The sequence below is a fragment of the Trachemys scripta genome, chromosome 6, assembly GCF_013100865.1.
Source record: "Trachemys scripta elegans isolate TJP31775 chromosome 6, CAS_Tse_1.0, whole genome shotgun sequence".
NCBI lineage: Eukaryota > Metazoa > Chordata > Testudines > Emydidae > Trachemys > Trachemys scripta.
Genome location: NC_048303.1, coordinates 88,726,944 through 88,748,142, shown reverse-complemented (window position 1 = coordinate 88,748,142; position 21,199 = coordinate 88,726,944). Strand labels below are relative to the sequence as shown.

General features: G+C 37.5%; 1 protein-coding gene across 1 annotated transcript in view; it reads right to left on the bottom strand.

Moving 5' to 3' along the window:
• Positions 1-20,317, bottom strand: part of RFX3 (regulatory factor X3) — a 218,994-nt gene extending 198,677 nt beyond the window's left edge. Inside the window, exon 1 of the mRNA XM_034773839.1 lies at positions 20,115-20,317. The gene's annotated coding sequence lies outside the window, so the exon portion shown is untranslated. The remainder of the gene's footprint in view (positions 1-20,114) is intronic.
• Positions 20,318-21,199: the final 882 nt, after the last annotated feature.

Here is a 21,199-nt window from a genome sequence, read left to right as displayed (position 1 = left end):
TGTGTCCAACTGTGGCATTTATATTTGCAGTAAGTATTACATTTTCAAGATAAAGCTACAATTTTAATATTCAGAAATAAGTGTTTAGGTGGACACGAGGCAAAGTGCTGTGAAACACTGACCAAAGCTGGGGGGGCAGGAAGGGGGTGGTGGTGAGGTGGTAATGGCTTTTTAAAAGATATATATATTTAGGTAGAACACAATTCAGCATAAATGTGCCTTGAGAAACTATATGTAAGTTGCTACTAAACAATGTTTTCTGCAAAATTAAAAGGCAATTTAAAAGGTTTTTATCAATATGTAATTGAATTATATAAAAAGACTTTGTATCTCTTTCACATGTTCCAATACAGTAGAACAGTCTCAAATAACATCAGTCTATAATGGATGACTGGCAAAGAAAGCTGACTGTTTGACACTGTAGTGAAATGGAAAATATGATTTTGACATTAGAACAGTGAAAGTCCCATTCTAAAAATATCAGCATGACAATCTATTTGTCAAAATAGCAGAATGAGGCAATTTACCTCCACAAAATGTGACTTTTATTTATCTAAATAAGCCTTTCATATGTCTTCTCTGTATTTGTGGATGATATATTAAAATAAAAAATATACCTTAATATAATATTACAGATAGGAATTTAAATGCTCAGAATTCAGAAAATGAAAAATATTAAGTTCTTATACTAACTCATTCTGTCACATTACACTTCCAGTGTATTTATGGTATACAATTAATATCAAGATTAAGGGCCTGAACCGGCACAGCCACACTCCTATACAAAACTGGCCTTTAACACACTTACAACTAATTTATTTTTCCAATTATAAAAGGGCCTAATGTTAACTGGAGACTAGTCAACCTGAAAATTTCAAAATGTAAAGTTCAGTCTTTCCTGAGGTAGGGGAAAGCATAAGAACATAAAAGTGGCCATACTGTGTCAGACCAATGGTCCATCTCCCAATATCTGTCTTCCGAAAGGGCCAGTGCCAGATGCAGAATGAACAGAACATTTGAGTGATCCATCCCTGTCGTTCAGTCGCAACTTCTGGCAGTTGGAGGTTGAGACACATCTGGAGCATGGGATTGCATCCCTGATCATTTTAGCTAATAGCCACTGATGGACCTATCCTCCATCAATCCATCTAATTCTTTTTTTAACCCAGTTATAGTTTTGGCCTTCACAATATCTGCTGACAACGAGTTCTACAGATTGATTGTACATTGTATAAAGAAGTACTTTGTTATGTTTGTTTTAAACCTGCTGCATATTCATTTCCTAATGGTTCCTAACATTCTGTTAGCTTTTTTGACTGTTGCTGCACATTGAGCAGATGTTTCCAAAGATCTTTCTTGAGTGGTAACAGCTAATTTAGATCCTGTTATTGTGTATGTATAGTTGGGATGTTTTCCAGTGTGCATTACTTTGCACTTAACACTGAATTTCATGACATTTGGTTGACCGTCATCCAGTTTAGTGGGACCTCTTTGAACTTAACTATCATAAGAAAACTAGCATATTAAAATTAAACTACTATTTAAAAAAAAAAAAAAAACACCTTTACATAGCTGAAAAACTCCTGAAAGAATACTGCTAAAACTTTAAACAAAAAAAGTCACATCATGGCTGAAGTCAAACATGAAAACTTACAGCTGGAAACAATTTATTTTAGCAAGTGAGAAGAATGTAATAATTGGGTTATATGAAAGTTCTAATGCCTGTATCGTATATCACCAGACACTTACCATATTACATGCAGCATTAACAAGTTAATATTAATATGAAAACTTTAACTTTTGCATTCATAATCTCTGACTTTATGTTTAAGACCTGATCCTACAAACATTTAAGTATGTGCTTAACTTTAAGCAGGTAAGTTGTCCGGGGACTTGTGTCCTGGGACAATTCACTTAGATTAATTGTTTGCGGCAAGACAAATTCATTAGTTACTATTATTTAGCTGAAAACATTCTTCTGCAAGGTTGAGTAATAGGGTATTAACAATAAATGATGACAGCAAAAAAAAGAGGGGGGGGGGGGGGCAGAGAAGACTAATCCTGCATATTTTACTCAAGCAAATAGTCTCATTGATGTGAAAGGGACTACAAACTTGAATAAAAATTACTTCTGTGAAGTTTTGCAGGAGTGGGCCTTTAGTTTTCATATTTTGAATAGATGAGCTGTATTTTTCAAGGATACATTTTGACAATCTCACTTCTGCGAGCTGTCACAGCTGCAGCACCCCGGCCTGTTACACCAGAAATGGAAGTTTTGCACTGTGATGTCACAGAGAGGGGAGGCTTTGTTAGCCTCCACTAAAACCTTAGCAGATCTCACTTCAGCATATTATTGGTGATTTCTCAATCATTTATAATTTTTTTTAAAACTTTCCTAATCCCTCAACCCTGGAAAAAAGCACAATTCTCAATAAGGATGATTTAAATGCAATGTTTGCAGTGGTTTTCCCCAAGCCATCTTTAGTTACTGGTGAAAAAAGTAGGTCTTAAAATGCTGACTAAAGGTATGCCTACACCACAAGCTCTATGGCAGCACAGCTTTGCTGCTGTAGCATTATAGTGTAGACACTACAGCGACAGAAGGGGTTGTGCCATCACTGTAGCAAATCCACCTCGAGAGGCAGTAACTAGATTGATGAATTCTTTCATTGACCTAGCAGTGTCTACACCACAGCTTAGGTTAGCTTAACTACGACTCTCAAAGGTGTGAATTTTTCACACTTCTGAGCAACATAGTTAGAGCAACCTAAGATTTAGGTGTAGACAAGGCCTAAGGCTATCTGTACATGGAGACCTTACAGCGGCACAGCTGTAACGAGGTAGCTGCACTGCTGTAAGGTCTCCCGTGTAGCCGCACTATGCCAAGAGGACAGGGCTCTCCCATTGGCATAATTAAACCGTTCCCAACGAGCAGCGGTAGCTATGTCAGCAGGAGAGCGTCTCCAGCCGACATAGCGGTGTCCACACCAGCGCTTCTGTCAGCGTAATTTTTGTCGGCCAGGGGTGTGTTTTTTCACACCCTTGACCGACAAAAATTTTACTGGCAAAAGTGCTACTGTAGACATACTCTTAGCGTCTCTTTTCTCCATCTTCCACTAATTTAAAACTGGTGGAGGAAATTTTTCCTCAAATATTTAAACAAAATAAACAACCAATCATTTGGCGGTTGAGACAAAGCAGGAAAGGTTCCTCCCTCAAAAGAAAGCTGAGGAGCAGCAAAGGAAGGGCAAAGTGACTCCATGGCTGCCTGCAACAAGATGTCACTGCAGAGCCTGAAGTCTGGCAGAAGTAGTTGCAGCCTATTCTGGCAGCCAAACTGGATGTATGTCAGAACTGGCAGATGTGTGATGTTTAGAAGCCCTGCCACATCCGATCTTCTCAGGTAAACTGAAATATTAAAACACATGGAATTCAGGCAGCAGAGAAATACGTATGAATGGGGAAGAGGTGGTAAAAATAAATGAGACAAAGTAGGACCCAAAATAGAGGCCGACAAGAATCAGGTTCCAGCAAACAACAGAAATAGAACAATAATTACAAAAAGTATACAAAAATATATTGCTGCCAGTGGCGATAACATAGTTGGAAACCAGAGCAAGACTAAAATATAAACTGGGTAAGTACCGAAGATTTTAAACCTTTTTTATTTTAACAACAGATGTTCAATTTTAATCCTTGTTTAGTAACAATTAAAATAAAATTAGTAATTACATATTTAAAACCACATTCCATTATATTTTTCCTTTTTATAGCCTGCAAAATTAGTAATCTGGTATCTGGTTATTTTGGTAAAAGCATCTTGAAAGAGTTATCATATGCTCATTTAAAGTCTTGAAGGTGTCAATACTTTCTCCTTTCAGCTGACTTCCAAATCTCCTTTAAAAAATTTAGCACTTCCTCTTCCATTTCATGGATTAGAAGCCACACAAGTTCAAAAGTATAATAATTCTAAAAGTAAATAATCATGTCCCATGTAAGGAACTATTTTACAATTATCTCAAAATGAAATCAATTAATATCATTTCTAGTTGAAAAACTGTTTTAATTCAAATGGAACAGCACAAATAAAACAGAGAAAATTAGAACCACTGAAGTATTAAGATTGATAACACTGGACGAGGAACTTCTTAGCAAAGGTGCAAGAGATAACTAACATTTCATCATGCCATTGTTTATCGTACTGCCTTTTTTAATATTCAAGTTAAGGCCAAATCCAATGGGAGTAGTTTTCAAGAAAAATTTATCCACAGGGGATTTATCTGGTTAAGAACAAGTGACAAAAGCATACTCTCATAGGAAAATTATTACAAATGTCATTTCATATTCACTAACACAACCTAGACTACCGGAACATCAAGATACCTTTGAGCTTCCAATCTTTTATATTTTTTTAAAGAAATGATTGCTTCAATTAATTAAGCTTCTTTTTAGACACATTTGTGCTCATAATATCCTTATTCCCAGTTAGGCTGAACAAAACAAAAATCAACACTGGTCTCTCAGCATTTTCTAAAATAATTTAAATTAAAAATGTACAGAAAACCATTATACATAGAAAGAAACATAACTTTAGCCACATTTTGACTGTATCACCCTACTCAAAAAAACCCCTACCCCCACTTTAAGATAAATACTAAACATAATAGTGCGTAACTGCCTACATTGCTTTTAGTTGCTATGCAGTGAAGTATACTCAGTTCATAGAGAATGCATTCTCCTGGTTGACTTTTTTCACTTAACTGTGCTGCAACACCTTAAAAGATACTGGCCTGGGCAAGCCTCAGCTTGTACTGCTTGTGCAGATGCCAATATTGTGTTTTTGTTCCACAAGTGTGACCTACAGGAACAAAAGTTTCCATCTGTATTTCTTAATGACATACGTTTTATAAAGTCTTCTATGCTATTAAATCTTCCGTATCTAACCACAACCTTCCCCAGAAAAGGAGAACATAGAGAGAGGCCTGTGGATTCTTTTCACTCATCTCACTGACTATGACATATATCAGCTCCACTAAGAATATGAAAATATAAAATCAAGAAAAAAAATGTGCAACTTCTATTACTGAAACACCAGAATATGCATTCTATTTAGAGAGCACACACCATAGTTTGCATAAAATAGGTTAGCCCACTTAATCCTGGAGATTCTCTGCTATGATTTTTATACTCATGTAATATCACAAAGGTGATTCAGATCAAACAAACACAAGTAATGAATACACAATAAGACACCATGATGTAAACTTAAAGGGTACCATGGATGGAACTTGCATTGTCTTAAAATAGAAGAGCCACATAAAAATTAACAGAATTTGCAGGATTCAGCTAAAACTGAATGAGACAGAAACTTATGTTATACATGATTCTATTTTTGTGGTAGTGGTACTGGGTATTAATTACGACACAGATTGAACGTCAAGAAATGTATCACCTCAATTATGTCACAGATATGATTTTGTATCTTTTAATCTGTTAAAAAGTGGCATGTGGAAGGTATGTAAGCCTATTAATATAAACTAATGTGGAACATTTTTAACTGAATTTTTCACTTAATCTGACAAAAGTTCTTGAACTTATTGTTAAATGGACACTGCCAGGTAATTTAGACAATTTTTTTTAAATGAGGGCTTAACAAAACATAATATTAACTCAAGTCTTCTCATTTAGTGAAAATTGTATTTGAAATTCCCCTACGTCTTCAACTTGTAATTGTAAAAGAACCAGAAAACTGAATGTAAACTGACCAGTATAATTATATTCTCCAATAAGATATATAAAGATTAAACCATCGAAAAGGTAAACTGGATTTTTAAAACTGGAAACTAATAAAATATTTCACATTTAAACTATCTAAGAACTTTTTAGTAATAAAAGGTAACTTTTTAAAATAGGCTTTTAAAATGCTACTCATTTGTAAGCAGGTCACCTTATTCAAATACCTGTTCTACTTGAAAATTGACATTATTACACAGCCCATGATTTTTTTAACCTGACAGTATCGCACTAAATTACAGTAAATATACAACTACCTTAAATATTATGAATACTGCTATATACTTTCACACAGTGATATTTTGTCTTTCAGTTATTTTGTTCAAACGTCTTGTCTGGTTCAATAAGCTTTATAACACTCCAATTCTGACATACATTTTAATCTGTTTCTAACTTGTATAAACCCCAATATGCATGAAAAAAATCAGATATACAGCATCACTGGGATAAGATGTTCCTAAAGCTAGAAACAGAGAATAATGGGACTTTGAGAAAAGAGCCAGTCATGTTGTTACAATACTAGATCATTTCGGAAAAGTTTTACTGGGTATTTTGTTGTTCAGTCTGACTGGTAACACTATATAAAAGGCATTACTGCAAAGCACCTTAGTAAGTCACATGTGCCTTTCTACTGAACTACCACGATTTGATGAAGGCAAGTTGAAGTCAGTTTTGAATGTAACTAAAATGTAGGTTCTGTATAATGTATTTACTTGTTCATGCCTTGATCATTTAATTAGATTCAAGCAACAAAGAAACATCTGCCTTTGAATACAAGAGATTAGCTCCTAATATAGTCTTGATTTTTAAAACACTATTTATCACAATTGGTGATATGTACAACATGAGTCTGTGCATCCCTCGAGCAGTTCTGATCATGAGTAAAAGAGCAACATTAATTTTGCTGAGGACTTCAGGCTTCTGAGAATAGGCTTCCCCTACATTGATTTGACCCAGCCAAAGGAATAGGCCATGGAAATGTCCTCAATCCCTGGAAGCAATTAATCACATATGAAGCTGGTCTCAGCAATGATGTAGTCACCACCACAAACACTTCCTCACAGGCAATTTTTTCCCTTGATAAAATACCCCATCATTCCCCCTTTGCCTTGTATTTGCAACTGTATAAAGTGCAATACAATGCACAACCCTACGACCTATAGCCCACAAAGTTTTTCTAAAGTTAGGGTGACCATATTTCCCAAGGCTGAATACGGGACATCTGGTAAAATTACTCCTATTCAAGCGAGTTCAATGGCAATCAATCAGAACTATGCAGTATAAACGTTCACAACCTTACAGCCTATAGCGCACACAGTTTTTCTAAAGTTGGAAACTCCACTTTAAAGCAGCTATTTGCATGTCCTCAAGAAATATGTCATCTATACCGGGATAGGCAACCTATGGCACACGTGCCGAAGGCGGCATGCAAGCTGATTTTCAGTGGCACTCACACTGCCCGGATCCTGGCCATCGGTCTGGGGGGGGGCTCTGCATTTTAATTTAATTTTAAATGAAGCTTCTTAAACATTTTAAAAACCTTATTTACTTTACATACAACAATAGTTTAGTTATATATTATAGACTTAGAGAAAGAGATCTTCTAAAAACGTTAAAATGTATTATTGGCATGTGAAACCTTAAATTAGAGTGAATAAATGAAGACTCAGCACACCGCTTCTGAAAGGTTGCCGACCCCGGATCTATATCATTCTCCCTTTTGCGATACAATCTAACTCTTAGTGAAGTTAATGAAAGTGTAACCAACACAAAGAATTATCCCCATGACAGAAAAGACACAAATCTTCAAGCTCTCAGTTAGGCACCTTTTCCACTTGTTAAGGTTTTATTTACAAGTCATGTGGCAACTAGCTAAATATGGAATTTTGCTCAGCTTCAGTCAACCTCTCCCAAACAAGATTCTACATACAAGGGGACCTCTATCCCTGTGACATTATTTTTAAATGCTGAGCTGAAAAAGGTGAAACTTGTGCTTGCTATGTTTTTTGTTAAAAGGACACTATCTAGCTAAAGATTGTATTGTAAAAACTAAAATTTCTTTATCTGTTACTTGGAAAGCCTTTGGTTTAGAATTTTCAAACCAACTTCTAAGTGACTTAGGAGCACACGTTTCATTGGAAATCAATGGGATTTATGCTGCTAAATCACTTTTCAAAATCCAACCCACGATCATTAAAGTTGAAGAAGTTATAAAAACACAAAAAAGTACTTTGCATTTAGTGCTTTTCATCCTAAAACTCTTTGTTACAAAAGCAAGTATTACTCTCTCCATTTTGCAAATGGGGAAAATTGAGGCACAATGAAATATTAGCAGTCAAAGTTACTTAACTTTCATACCCTAATCACTAAGCCAACACTACTGGTCAGTTTCACTTTGGTTTATAGTAAGCTTGTAGTCAATTTCACATTCAGTTTCTGGGTTGCTGTTTCTTTTAGTATTTTTTAAAGTTTCATGGAAAATCTTATGCTGGCCTTAGGTTTGTCTTAGCTGTGTCCCTTCAGACTTTGCAGTGAAAATGTAGCACTCTGAATTACGGATCTGGAAAGCAAGAATACCCAGAATACCACATCACTGGGAAGCTAAGTTTTTCTTTCCCGTGATATTCAGACCATGCATTTTTTCCCTCCTACTTATACCCCCCCCTGGAAGAGCCCTAAAGAATCCTCTTTCGCCCTAATGTATGTTTTTCTGTATTGCTGCTATTTTTGTCATCTCAGGAGTCCAATGAAAATAAAATCCCGTATCTCACGGGGTCTTCTAGTAAAATATTTTACAAATAAACATACATACAGTTTCCAATTTGTGGTCAGTCAAAGGATTACAAACTTCAAAGTATAAAATGTCTGAATAAAAATAACTAAATGTTCTTCCTCCATGCAGTATATTACTAAACAGTATTTTTCTATATTCAGGGAGATTTTTCTATTGCACAGCCATCCTGCTTCTTTGTAACACAAAACACCTGTTTTGTGTGGCAAACTCCAGCTGCTGTCCCCTCTCTTATTCACTTACACGGATAGGTCAAGTTTCAAATGTAGTAATAAGGAATTAAAACAGAAGCCTTGGCCAGCAACAGGAAAAAAATTGCTGTAAAACAGAGCACTGGTGGTCGACAGATTATTTAGCTGAGGGTCCATGGAGACCTGGTTAGTCACATGACACTACTACTACTTGATTCTAGCTGTTACATTTCATTAAAACAAGTTAAAAACACAGTAAATCTGTTTCTAATGAAGAAGCCCTATTGTACAAACTAATTAGGAATTGAGAGGTTTGTAAAATTCAACACCTCAAAATTACAGTAGGTACAGTGTGTAAATTGCAGTACGATGCACTGCATCCCTTCCTTCTTGTTCCTCAAACCACTGCAGTGATTTCTAATGCACTGAAGGCATGCGAATGTGAAGGGACATTTACTTGTTGTTCATCAACATAATTTTCGTTACATGGGTTTTTCCCCTCACATTAAGAAAAATGGTTCATATAACTAGTTGTTTATAAGATGGGTGTTCATAAAATTGAGGTTCTATTGTAATTAGTTTTCCACATACACAATTGCACTATGTGCCACAGTTATGTTATATGATCATAAATGGGAGGGAAGGTGTTCTGTACACTTTGTATTAAACTGTGTTTGCAATATGAAAGCTTGAGAAACCCTGGGGAATCCACCTGATTTAGAAATTGACAGTCAATTACATGGAAGTAACTAATACAATATTTTTATTATTTAAGAATAAAGTGCTATTTGTACCCTGATAGATGGTTGTTAGTCCAATGGAAATATTTGTTATATGTTTCTTCTATTCTTCAGGAACTTTATGCACCTTGGTGATTTTTATAACCCGATACACAGTTCTGTGTACTCTCAAATTGAACAGTTTCTTTGGGTTTGCTGCAGATCTATTGCTTACTATTCTATCAGGTTAAATCTTACAAATGCAGTATAGTAGGAGAATGCAGACAGCTTTTGTATCACTGCATAAGAAATATACGATACAATGACTAATCCATGTAGAGCAAATATACTTTACAAATAAAAATGAAAATATTTGTTTATGAAGAGTGGGAAGCTGGGAAGTGAAAATTAAGGTTATACATAAAGTTAAGTCACATCTGGTCCAGATGGTCCACTCTATAGGGTTGACACAGCTGATTAAACTGAAGGTTTTATATATAATCAACTAGCCCCTCAACCTTTTCCATTCTTCCTACAATTGTCTAATGTGCCTTCAAGCCTACATTAAAAGAATTCTGTTCCAGGTGCTAATGTCCTTGGCCAGCTTGTGTAACCTGTTGGCCTCCTTACTGATGTACAAGTTACTATGTCATGCACATAGAGACACGGCAAATCCTGCAGCTCCTCAGATGACAATTGGCTTTTGGGTATCCTTCACTCTATGACAGACAACCACAAAATGGCTGCCTAGCTCTCAAAAACCTCTTGTGCTTATTCCCCTCCCTCTGATAATATTATAAAAGGTGAACCAGATTTTTAAAATCATAATATGGACACCATAAAACAAACTAATATTATGTGTGACTTGAGCTAGCTAGACTAAACTAACTCTTTGCATCCAAGTGATGATACAATGTTACATTCTTCCCAGAAGACATGAAGTTTACACTGGTCCAGAAACTTAAAAGGTTATAATTAGCTACACCATTTTTATGAGAAGTAACAAATATGTGGGGTAGGGAGAGCAGGGGGAAGTGGATTGAGGTTGCAGCCCTCAAACCTGTGGTTTGCCCTATATTAACTATGCTGAGGCCTAATGCCTCCCAGCTCTCATCTCCATGTTAACATGGCTCTAACACAGCAAAGCTACCATGAGTTTGCCAGGTGGTTGTTGCTCCTAGAACCTTCCTATTGGAGAAAGAGGGTTCAGAGCACTTAGAGAGAAACAATAGCATACGTTATTCTGATATAGTCTGCATTCACTCCAGCAGGGAATGACCAAGAGGTTGAGAGGAGTCAATTTCCATGGCATTGTCTGCCTCAACCCTTTCACACCTGACTGATCCTGAAACCACAAAGCATCCACAGCAGTGTTTCTATAGAATCAGGAATTGACATTGTGAAGGAGACTTTCCTCAATTGCATGCCCCCTTCGCTATTTTTAATCCAACAAGATTTTAACCCCTCCATCCAAAAAGCGGATGTTTTGGCCCACATAATAAGATCCATTCCGTTGACCCAAAGAACATATAAACATAGAAAGTTATTAAAGGATCATCCTTAAGCAGAAGGAAAAGTTACCATACTATTAATTTTACTTATAAACCAAGTCTAAAATTTAACTGTCAGATGATTTTGCATTTTCTTCATATAGCTGAACTTAGTATATTGCAATAAAGTGAATCTATAAAATTATTTAACCAGTTAGCACACAACTTGTAGCTCAACTGAAATGGTTTGATGTAATGTGAACCAGTTCAGGTTGGCCTGAAACAAGTTACTAAATAAAAAGCAAAAGCATTCCCTTCCAGTAATGGCCGGATTGGTAGTGTAACCTTAAAGTGCCTAGTGTTTGGTTAGCTAATATATGCCAGCTTGATCTTCTATGTAACAGTTAATACGGTAAAACAAATACGGTAAACAGCTATTACATAGGTGGTCAAATTAACCCTCATTAACCATCACTAAAACAAACCTGAATACAGATTACTCCTGTCAGAGGTCATGATTGAACACATGAAACTGTTCATTTAATTTTGTAAACAGATGTAATATGCTTTCTGGGGCTATGGAGATTTGATTGAAGGATGACACAAACTTTTCCCTTTTGATCTAAATGTCACCAATGTGCATGGCACATATTACAAGAGATGCATAATAGAATTATTGCAATTTTAGACCACATCTCTTTTTCTGAATAAAATCCTCCTGTTCAATCTGCATGGTAAGTTTGAGTCTTATGGCAGAAATGGTGATTCAAACACACAAAGTTTCTGAAAATGGATGAGTGTATTTTTATTCAACCTAGCAGTCTGTCTGAATGTACCTCTATTCCACATCCTCCCATGCCAAACCTAGCAAGTGCCCATGCAAATGACATTTCACTCCAAGAACGAGCAGCTGGTGTATAACTGTCACCGAAGAGGTGGACTGTATTTGCGTGTATAGACACGTAAGAGCCATAGTGTGAACCACAGCAATCCAGAATGTTAAGTGGACACTCTCTGGATGGGTATGTCTTCTTACATCTAACAAAACTAGGTTCCAAACTTGGAGGTGTAGTCCAGATCCCACAAGTGAAATCCTGGCTCCAGTGAAGTCAATAGCAAATCTCCCATTGACATCAGTGGGTGCAGAATTTCACTACTTAAGTTTCATCCAAAACAAAAGGAAATGTACCTTCTGTGTTCTCTTTGCTTCATTTTACCAATATATCCATCAATTCCTCCGGTGACAGGAAGACACTCAACAAAACACAAAACAAATGTAAATGGTCTTAACCCTGGAAACTGCACACCTTGTTTATGAGCCAGGAGAAGAAAGTGGTCTGTTAACCATTATCTAACACCATATGTGAAGTATTAGCTAACTCCAGATGACACACCTCCAACCTGAGTTTCCCCCCACCCCCCACACCTTGCTTCCATTGTTATTGTTGGATGCTTTCAAGTGTTTTTAACTGGGCCCTGACAGTCACTGGTCAAATGTATGAACTGACCCAATTTCTGTGACCTTACATGATGTTTCGATGAATTTCATATGTGACATTATATTCTGCGTAAGAGGGCTTGAAATATACACTTGCCAGTGGGGAGTGGGAAACTCACTTATGAGCATGGCGGTGGTAGTTGGAATGGGGGGAGGAGGGGCGGGGAGGCATTAAATCATCAATTTCTGCAGAATTTAAGCTTTCATGAAGTTTCTGGCCCTTGTAAATGTGAACCTAGTGTAAATCAATTCTCTGCTCTGCTTCTGCCCCTACCACAGGTTTGATAAGCAGCAAAAGAGTGAAATTAACAAGACTGGTCAGATTTACATCTGTCATTCAGAATTTTGCAGAGACCCTACTATGGCACATCAGCCAGGAGGCTCAAGAAGAGGGAGAAAACACAAAAAGCTCCTTTCTCATTCCAGCTTAAAGGGGAGGTGGCTTTAAAAGTTTATATGACACCTCCTTGCCAGAGGCTGATATGAAAGCACACCCATGTAGAAATCCCAGCATCTAACCCCTTCTCAGCAGATTAATTTCTTGCTAGGGTATTGCCCAGGGATCTTGCTAATGTTGTCCCACCTTCATTTACCTCTAGTTAATAGATTTAGTCCTTTGGTTAGCAGGTGACTGATAAAATTTTCAAGACCTGTTCATCTAAGACTTGCACTTTCATCTTGTATTATTTTGGTCTTCACCTCTTAGTGATGCAGAACATGAACCGAGCAGGAAGCAACCCAGATAATATTGTAAATTATGATAAATAAAATTAAACCCAGCATTTCTAACTGTGCTCATGTGGCCATCCTCCATTTTACCTATGGCATTTGCTAACGATATGTCACTGACCATGCTGAAGGCCAGTAGATCAAATTTTCAATGCTGGTTACCAACCCACTTGTAAGTGAAATATCTTTAACTGGCCACTGAGCATTCAACACAGTCACAACAAAGAAAAATAAAATCTCAGGTAAATATTCTTTAAAAATCAGTACTGACCTAACTGAAGGAACATTCCAGAACATGAACTAAAGATTCAGCTGATGAAGTGAATTAACTTGTTCAAGCTAAAAACATATTTTAAAAAAATTATCTCCACTGAAATTTCTACATATTACTTTTAAATTCTGAAAGTTAAAAAAAGCCAATACCCCATTATTATTGCATTATTTCACTATTTATAAAAAAATACAACTCAGAAATCAGATAAACTAAAAGTAGGGCTTTAGCTGATGTACAGTGAATTGGGCAAATGGCACCTTTTACAGACTTGCTCATTTACCCAATATTTTGCACTTCTACATCGTTGCCTTGAATAGTGTGTGTTTCATTGTTTAGAAATTGCCTTTGACATGATAAATAAGGAGAAATGCAGCTAACTTTGTTACACTGAGGTAACAAAACAGAAGAGGGAAGCCACTTGCTTGGGGGGTACATAGCAAGACCCACTGTTATTTATTTGTATGGTGGTAGTGCCCAAAAGCCCAATCAGGCACTATAAACACAGGAAGACATGGCCTACCCTGAAGAGCTTACAATCTAATTTGAGACAAGGCACAAGTGACAATAACAATAAGAGGGAGGAGGGTGGAAGAGAATGGTAGTAGATTACAAAGTTACACAGGGTAGCATTGTTTACAATGTGATGGTTGCATTACATGTACACTCAAAGAGAGGGGAACTAAGGAATCACCCTCCAATGTATTGGGTTCATTAATAATAGGAAGCAAACTTTAAAAATACTGCTAAACAAGTTTTCCCCAATTATTAACAAGTGAGGAAGAAGTTACCAAAATATAAAGTGAATATAGGGGGTCAAATTCAGAGATTAGTGTATAATGTTCACCCCTAGCTTAGGGTACTGATGGATACCATATGAGAATCTAGATAAAGATTATATGTAAGCTACTATAAGTTTAAGAATGTCTAAACTGGTATAACGTTCACCTTTCTGGCTCCCTCACATTCATGTTGCACTAGTTTAGACCCCTTCACCAACATGCAACTTACAAATACACCTAATACTTCATTTCTAAGTTTGGCCCACAGATTCTGAGCATGGTGTAATTCACACAGAGTGGCCAGTAGACTGGAGAGTAGCAAAAAAAGCAACTAACAGAAAGGAGTAAGAACATGTGAGTTAAAGCAGAATACATCTTTTTGTGGCTTCTCAGCATGGCAATTCCATTGAATCAGACACCTTTACTTACACCCATCTACTGGTGTGTGTGAGTGTAAGTTTAGCAGAGTTAAAGTTTCACCACTTTACACATCTCCTCAAGAAGGCTCAATATGTACTGCAAACACTACATTATTAGATCCTATATATAAAAAAAAATCCAGACTTTATTAAGCTACAGAAGTGGTAAGAAACTGCATCCCACAATTTTGCTATATGTATGAAAAGCAAAGATATTGTAGAATTTTTTTAAAAGGTATTTTGCCATTTTTACCATAACTATATATTTAATTTTAGTCATGCAAAACTCTGTGTTTTGGTATGAAACAGGTTAAAAAAAAAATCTAAATTTGTCAGTCATACATACCCACAATAGAGTATTTATAATAGAACCTGGCTGTTATCTTATATATGAAGAGGCTACTGCCTCTCTATTACCCCATCAGTCCCAATAATTAGGGGAATAAAATACATACAAGTCTTCCAGGCCACTAGATTCTTGTACTCTCTTTGCTACTTATGAGAGAATAATTAGCTTTATCTGCTTTGACCCCAGTTTCTTCCAGCAAGACTTGCAGCAAGGAATAAAACAACTAACCAACAAAAATGCAAGGTAATATATGTTCCAAAACAAAACTCAGCTGTAAAATAATTAACAAACCAAACAAAATTTGAGTAATAGTTAAAACTGAAATAGCAGTACATTAAACCAAACTAAAAATGGGAGGATTTCTTAAACCAAATCATTAATTCAGCAATGATATACTTAAATAAGAGTAAATAATGTAAAGATATAAAGCAAATATATAAAAGTGGAAACTACATCTGCTATACAAGCACAGCTAATAAATAAATACTTATGTTTTAAATTTTAAGTAAACTGTGACTGTATACTGTGTAAATACATATTTGCTATAGAACAGTCTATTATTCTAAAATCTTTATTATAAGCATTTAGAGGGAAAACATCTTGCTATATGGAGATGCATAGAATAAAGAGAAAAATTTTGATTTACAATAAGAATAAAAAAATATAAATATATATATGAATAAATCCGTGCTTTTTAGCATTTTTTCTTATTGTGTTTGAAATAGCATAGCACCCTCTGGTGCATCTGCTAGAGGAAATGTAACAGATTAAGAATGGGCACCAGTCATTGTTCTCAACACTGGTGCAGAAAGTAAAAAACTAGAAAGCTCTAGTTCTCATACCCCAATTCTTTCTTTTTCCAAATGTTTTAAGTTAAAAATATTTTAACTTGTAACAGTTAATATTCAATGAAATGAAAAGAATAAAGATGTCCCACAGATCAAGAGACACTGTAAATAAAAGATGGAAGCTTAAAATGTATTTAATGTTCCTACTTATAGTTCACTGGTATAAAAATTAAGTCATAACAAGTCAGATTTTAAAAATCCACAAGTCAGTTGACTAGCAAAATAAGTTTTTACATCAAGCTGCAATTTGCTACTTGTCTTGCAAGCCAGCTATTAGAATTATTCCACCTACTTGTATTCAAAAGCTGCTAACTTATATTGCTCAATAATGCTTTCCTTTCCCCCCTTTAAAAGTTTGGTAAGCGGATTATCCAAAAATGTAATATATGAATGTGTTATGAGGAGCCATTTAAGACTCTTATAAAACTATACCACATATTATAATGTACCCAGTCACTGGGAAAATAATTACCTATAAAAGAGTAGATTTTGCTAATGACAAAAGCAGAAGATGCCACCTGCTTTAGACAGGACTTTGTGAGCCACTGGAAGTCCCAGCACAATGCACTAGAAATGAAAGTGACACCTGTTTAAAGCAGCCATCTGTCCCTAACAAGCTAAATTTAGTCAAATCAGTCTATCCACTTAATCTTACATTTCCAAAATGTTTGTGTACATTCAACTTGCAAGCAAAGAAAAACTATAGCCACTGTTAACACCACCTTTATTAAAGACATATAAATAATGCCAAACTTACAATTGGTGGGGAAAATATGCAATTTTAAACATGCAGATTTTTAAAAGTTTATTTACTAAGAAGAGGCTGAAAATTAATAGTTTAATTCATTATTGAAAAACACACTTCTTGGTATTCTAATTAGAGTCTATATTAATCTGACATGGAACTTGATTTAAAAACTAGCTCTCTTGCTCCATAATAACTTTGAAAGTTTGCTTTTATTCTCTGTATATTTATGTTGCATTCACAACCTGTAATCTCAATTCAAAACAAACTTTAAAAAAAAAATCAGAATACATTATATATGTTGAAAAAGCCTGTTCCCTTGTTAATATTACACATGTCAATGTCTGCTGTTGGTAGGCCTCCTTTGTGGTTTGCATGAAAAAGCATCCCTCAATTTTGAATATGAAAAGGAAATAATTTAATGACAGAAGAGGTGGGAAAAAACCTGAAAATCAGTAACATTCACTAGACCACAAAGCAACCACTATGATAAAAATGTGCAACATTTTAGATTCCTTAACCATATTAAGCACACCTGGTTCTGTTCCAGGTAAGGACAAAGAAAATATGTCATCCTTCCCTTTCAGTGTGAAGTTCATTAAGTTAAAAGAAATAGTAACATTTTTATTTCTGAGAACTGTATTGTTATAACTAACAAATTGCTATATTTAGGAAGAGAAGAAAATATACAGTAGTAACAAAACAAGGCCCAGTTACCCGAGGAGATGAAGAAAACAAGGATTTTAAACTATATAAAAATGGTAGGTCATGGACTCTTATTTTATTTCTTTTGAATACATTGCCAAAAAAATATCTGTCTACTCCAGCACAATGCAAGTTAGCTAACACACCAGGGCACAGAACTCACAAAGACTCAATGAAGCTATGTGCAAGTGCATTAAAATGCATTTTTAATCACACTTGTTCAGCTATGTACTCTAAACCACAAACACGTGAATAAAAATCACAAACCATTTTATTATCAAAAGGCTGTCTGACATCGCAAACATCTGGTATTCTGATAGCTGAAGGCACTGGGGAATCAAAATGCATAATGAAGATCCCATCTATGAAACATTAAAACGTTAAGGTGGGAACAAATTGTTAATGCTGCTTTTCTTTGTAAAAGTCTAAGATGCTAGCTGATGTGACATGGCACTATTTTCAATTACCTTGTGCAACAGCTCCTTTAAAGTAAATGTGGTGAGTAATACTAAAAACTTTTTGTGATACAACACACCTTTTTTTAAATACGGTCTTTAAAAAATACAGATTTCTGCTTCCTCAGCCAGCTCACTTTTCTTTGCTAATTTAGGCTTTGATCCTGAAAGCTGCTCTACCCAGGGAGATTTCTAGCCCCATCCAGAACTCCATCATCAATGGGGCTCTTTGCTGGTGTAGGGAGTCCAACCCACACAGTGCAGCTTGCAGAACTGGGACATTACCTTACAGGCAACGTTAGACGTGTGGAATGAATTAACAAATAAAGAATCACACAGTAAACTCAGTGACAAAAACTAATAATTGTTATATTCTAGAAATTAATTCACTAAGATTTATATGTAACAACTCTACTATATAACATACTGAACACATAGTGACAAACTGACTTCTTTGATGTCAGTAATTTTTAACGTATTTGGAACTCATCTGATCACAGTACCTATGCTAGGAGAAAGGAAAATAAGTCATTCCTCCTTTTCAATATAAAGTATATTAAGTTAAATGAAAGTAACATTTTTATTACGGATGATTGTTTTATTGCTCAGGATGAAAACTTTGACAAGACCACAAATGAGAATTTTGAGACCTTTGGTGGTTCATTGAAATGTATCATTTCAGTTACACGGACTGCATATGAAAACATACTTAGAAAGTAAAACTGCAAGAGACATAATAAGCCTTAGTTCAAAAAATAATACAAGTATCACTAATGCATTAATTATCTACCCTCCTCTGCACTTGACAATCCCCAGAATAATTGACACTGTCACATTCTTCAGAGGTTGCTCTGTCAAATAAATCAATATCTTTCTGTTGGCGTTGTTACGAGGAACAAGATTGTAGTCAATGCAGGGCTTAAATGTAAAGGTGGAAAAAAGTATCTTCAAAATTAAAATCAACAAAAATATCTTGTAAAACACTACCATTTTCCTATTAATTACATTAAATACAGGAATGAGGAAATAACACTTTTTAAATCATCTGTATTTAAAAAAAAATTGTAAATTCCAAAGACCATTTTATTAACTGAGAGTTGATTTGACATCACGGGGGGGGGGGGGGGAATTGGATATAAAAATGTTAAAGAAATTCCCCATGATACCCCACGAAGGTATCAAAATATGTCCAGAAAAACAAGTGAATAAATTGATGGTATATGCTGAGAAGTCAAATCCCTAAATCTTAACAAACAATCAAAAAGAAGATGAAATATACATGGGTTTCAAGTTCAGAAGATTCATACATTCTTTATGAACTTGACTTCAATTTCAGCTCTCTCCAGAAAAAGAAGACCCACCAAGAAAAATCCTTTAAAAGTACAGTAGCTTTGACAAATAAAATTGCAAAGCAAGTTTTCTTAATGTTTTCTTCTCTCTTTCATTTATCTGATGTACACAAAGTCTCTCATTCGTAATGAAAAATAACTAAAATTCCCTTCACTGTGGGAAACTTAAGGAAACTGAAATGGATCTTCTACCCCAAACATCTCTACATAGAAGATAACACACTACATAAACTACAACCCCAACTAACACACTTGCACTGTATCCAGATTAAATCACAAGTACAAAAACAGCATTAAAAAAAATCTTTCCCAGCAGCTGGACAGCAAAGCAAAACTGCTACTATCTGTGGTGGGGGGGTGGGGGGGCGGGAGACTACTGGGTGAATAGAAAAACAATGTACAGTACAAAGAAAATACAGTTTTCCCAAAAATAAACAATTAAACTAATGATGATTAAAGAAGGAAATAATCTGGCCACAGAATTAGGGCTTCACAGAAGAAGGCTAGGGAATGTGTGAGTATCACCAGAAGAGATAAAAAGTTCACAAACATCTAAATCTGAACAGTCTCACAACCCCAGAACAAGGCCCCTAGGAGTGAAGAGGAGAAACATTCCCTGGTTGTTGCTGTGTTGCAGAATCCATGCCTGGGTGTTCGCTAAAGCAGGTACCATCAGACAGGGCTCATCAACGCCTCATCTCTCTGTTTCCCTCTATTGTACACCGAGGCCAAGGAGATACCTGCCCACCCTCTCCACAACCGTCCCGCAGACCAGAAGCGTGACTCTCCCCCCCCCCCCTTCCCAGCCCTCAGCCAACACCACATTCCCCATCCACCATCAAAGTACAACCAAGGGGGGTGGGACAACCAGCCAGCAGCGAGACACGCGTTACAGCCTCACCCTCCGGCTACATCTCAATCAATGGGGCAGCGCAGCTCGGGGACCGGGGGGCCGGAGTGCACGGAACAATCATAGTCACCTGGGCTGTGCAGGGCTGTGGTGTTGCTGTTGTTGCTCTTGCTGGTGGATGTTGTTGTTGTGGGTGATGATGAGGAAGGGGGTGAGGATGGGGGTGGTGAGGAGCAGCAGCAGGAGGAGGAGGAGGAGGAGAGGAGCGGTTGTTGTTGATGGGTAACAGTCGCCAGGACTACGGTGACTATGGCGCTTGATTCACAAGGCAACGGTTGCTATAACTCACAAAAGGGAGAGAGCGAGCGAGAGAGGAGGAGGCGGCGGCCCAGCCTGAGAGGCCCGGAAGAGGCGGGGCCACTGCATGACTGACACCTCCCGTCCCGGCGCCGGTGGGAGGGGATTCGGCTCCCTCACAGGGAGGAGGGGAGCGCACCTGTCTCTCACTGAACGCGGGGTGGGATCAGGCTGAGCGCTCCTCCCCTTGGGGCGCGCGCACAGGCGGGTGTTGGTGAGCACAATGCGCTGCCCGCGAGAGGGCTGTTAGCGGGGACAGTTACTCCGCTCAACAGGCGCAACTACCGAGCGCCGCTTCCCGCCGTGCGTGACTGGGGGCGTGGTTACACCTGGCTCCCGCGTGCACGAGCAACGCGGCGGACCAACTCTGCCGTCATTTCCGGCTGTGGGAGAGACGACGAGGAGGAAAGTCCCGGATGTGGGCCGGCGAGAGACTCGCTCAGGGCCCCCTAACCACCCGTGTCCCGAGGAAGCAGTTGTAGAGCGGGGGAAGGAGGAAGTCCCGCCTCGCGCCCGATTCCCCTAGCGCCATGAAAACGGCCTGGAGGCGCCATCTTAAAGGGAGGCCAGGGGACGGCAGTTTCTCCGCAGTCAGCGTCTTGTAACCGCCGCCGCGCGCACAGCCTGTGACTAGCCAATCTCTGGGTGCACGGCCCTCCACTCGCCTTACCCCCGCACACACCGACCCTGCTACCTGCCGGCACCCCCGACCACACACAGCCCTTGTATCCACTGTGCAGCCCGCCTACACGCGCCTCTCATCCCCACGCGGACTCTGGAATCCACCCGTAGCCATCCCACAGCCTTCACCCCGCCCTGCAACTTGCCAACACCCTTGTCACCCTACACTGACTCTTC